The sequence below is a fragment of the Narcine bancroftii genome, chromosome 1, assembly GCF_036971445.1.
Source record: "Narcine bancroftii isolate sNarBan1 chromosome 1, sNarBan1.hap1, whole genome shotgun sequence".
Classification (NCBI taxonomy): domain Eukaryota; kingdom Metazoa; phylum Chordata; class Chondrichthyes; order Torpediniformes; family Narcinidae; genus Narcine; species Narcine bancroftii.
In genome coordinates this window covers 467,893,902-467,896,706 of record NC_091469.1, presented here as the reverse complement: position 1 = coordinate 467,896,706, position 2,805 = coordinate 467,893,902, and the positions used below count along the sequence as shown (strand labels likewise).

Below are 2,805 nucleotides of genomic sequence, written 5' to 3'. Positions count from 1 at the left end.
AAAACATATGTAAGCTCTGACGGCGTATGGAAGGGAAGGAGAAAGGGACTGCTTTGTTTTTGTTCGTTGTGTTAGTGAGAAAAAGTTTAATATATTGTATATTTAAAATGTTACTATGTATAATTTTTGAAAAAAATAATAATATACTAAAAAAAAGACGATTCAATAATCTTACAGCTTCAAGAAAGAAATGCTACTTCCCTATGTGTGTGGTTTTCCAAAGGAACTCTGTCCTTCAAATATTCTCCATTTGTTTAAACACAGTGACGTATTTTACACAGTAAGGAATAGAGAAGCATTTAGAAATGTCGCAGAAACCTATCAGTAAATGTACACTAAACCTTGCACCAAAGCAATAATAGTTTAGAAAACTTGCCTTTGTGGTACACTCTCATGTCTAGAGTTCAGGGTGTGTAATATTTTCTCCCTTGATTTATTCAAATTATTCTAAAACTAAATCCTTCCTTGGATCATAGCTCCTAAGTATCTGATCTTGTTTTGTTCATTGCTGCTCAGAAAAAAAAGGGGGACATAATTTGCATTGACCTCAGAATACTCAAAGCACTTCAGATCCAGAAACATGATCTGATGATAGCTTGTTGGTTGATTTCGTTTTACTCTAGATACCTGCCTGCCCCACTAAGTATTTTCACCATTTTTGTTTTATTTAACATTTGTAGGCTTGAAATGTGACAATAATTATTATGAGAATGGGTTTATTGTCATATACATTGTATCATGTACAATTACATCAAAATTCTTACCTGCTGAATAGGTATTTGTAAAAAAAAAAGACTAGGAATTCAAGCAATTGGCAATGAAATTGTCGAAAATGAATAGGTAAAAAAATACGAAGGTTTAAAATTGACGTCCCCGGCAGTCAATTCACCAATCCACACAACACATAATCTCAAGCAACCAGCAAATTCACTTATCCGGCAACTACCCTTAGGTGCCGGATACAGGGGTTTTACTGTGTAGCAAAAGTTAACGACAATAAATATATGATAGATGATAATATTCATAGTAATCCTAGTGCAAAAACAATGATTTGCAATAGTGCAGACAGTTCTTTTGTGCTGTCGGAGCAGCCATTATGACTGGTGTAAGGTTCAAGGAGTTGAAAAGAAACTGTTCTTGAACGTTGAGGTGCTGATTTTCAGGCTCCCCTACTTTCTGCAGTGAGAAGAGGTGAACAGGTCCTTTATGATGGTGGCTGCCTTCTTGAGGCAGCGCTTCACATGGAGGTCTGCACTTTATCGAAACTGGGTACCTTCTGCAGCAAAATACATCACAGGTTCCTTCTGCATTCCTGGGCACTTGAATTACCAAACCAGGCTGTAATGCAACCAGTCAGTACCCTTTCCACAATGCACCTGTCGATGTTTAATAGAGTATCTGATGACAAGCTAAATTTCATTTTGATGTTGGGAAACACAGCAGAAAACTAACCTAACCATGCTGCCCTTTTCATTATATTTGTTAACAGTTGAATGTTAGCTAACTACTGTTCGTCTTCAAAATTGCTTTGGAGTTCCTCTTAGTCGACCGAACCACAGTGAACTATATAGGCCTAGATACTGTCTATATCTTCAGAGTAGGAACATTTAGCATTCTGAATTGGACACAAGATTTCAAGCACAGTGCTGAGTCTGTGCCTGGCAGCATATTTCATTAATCACTTTCAAAGAGATTAACACATTTGTAAAAATACCTCAGAAAGGAGCTTCATATGAATAAGCATTTGTACATCTGTTTCCTACTCCACTCTGACTTTGATTCATAGCAGAATCGGAGAATCATACAGATAGAAGCAGGGCCTTTTGACCCACCTTGTCCACATCACCATTAAACCTATCCATGCGAATCCCATTGGTTGATATTAAGCCAATACATCTCTATCCCTTTTCTATCCAAGTACCTGCCCAAATGCCTTTGAAGCACTAAAATTACATCTGTCATCACCACACCCTCTGGGAGCTTGTTCCAGATATTCACCACCATCTATGTGAAAAAAACTTGTCCTTCAGATTTCCTTTAAATTTCTTCTTTCTACCATAACTCCATTAGCTTTAACATTTAGATTTAGCTCTAAACTTCTCTACTCCAGATAAAGGATTCTGACTATCTTCCTTATTTAAATTTTAAATTTAGACGCACAGCACGGTTGCAGGCCCTTTCAGCCCATGAGCCCATGCTGCCCATTTACACCCAATTAACCTACAAACCTGGTGAGTCTTTGAAAGGTGGGAGGAAACCCATGTAGACATGGGGAGAATGTACAAATTCCTTACAGACAGTGCTGGATTCGAACCCCAGTTCTTGGCACTATGTTAACCATGCCACCCCTCATTTATGTCATCTTTTATAAATCTATATAAAATCACCTCTCAGCATCCTACATTCCATTAAGAGTAAACTCTGTGCTCGCTTCAGCAACACATATACTAAAATTGGAACGATACAGAGGAAATTAGCATGGCCCCTGTTCACGAAAATTCGTGGTGTTTCATATTTAAAAAAATAGAATAAACTCAGTTCTCTCTGTTCTCTATATAACAACAGCCCTCCAGTCCAGGCAACATCTTAGTGAATCTCTTCTGCAATCTCTCTCTTGTTACCACATCCTTCCTGTAGCGTGGTGACCTGAACTGAACACAGTGTTCTAAGTGCAGACTGAACAATGTTTTATACAATGCAAGATAATGTCCTAATTATCATATTAACCCATATCATACCTTGGCATCTGAAGCCTAGGATGCCAGTTGTCTTAATATCTATCCACTGGTGTCACCATTTCAGAGA

At 37.8% G+C, this 2,805-nt stretch overlaps 1 pseudogene; it reads left to right on the top strand.

Moving 5' to 3' along the window:
- The first annotated feature begins 2,423 nt into the window (after nucleotides 1-2,423).
- LOC138752155 (U6 spliceosomal RNA) lies at nucleotides 2,424-2,519 on the top strand (annotated as a pseudogene).
- The last annotated feature ends 286 nt before the right edge of the window (nucleotides 2,520-2,805 follow it).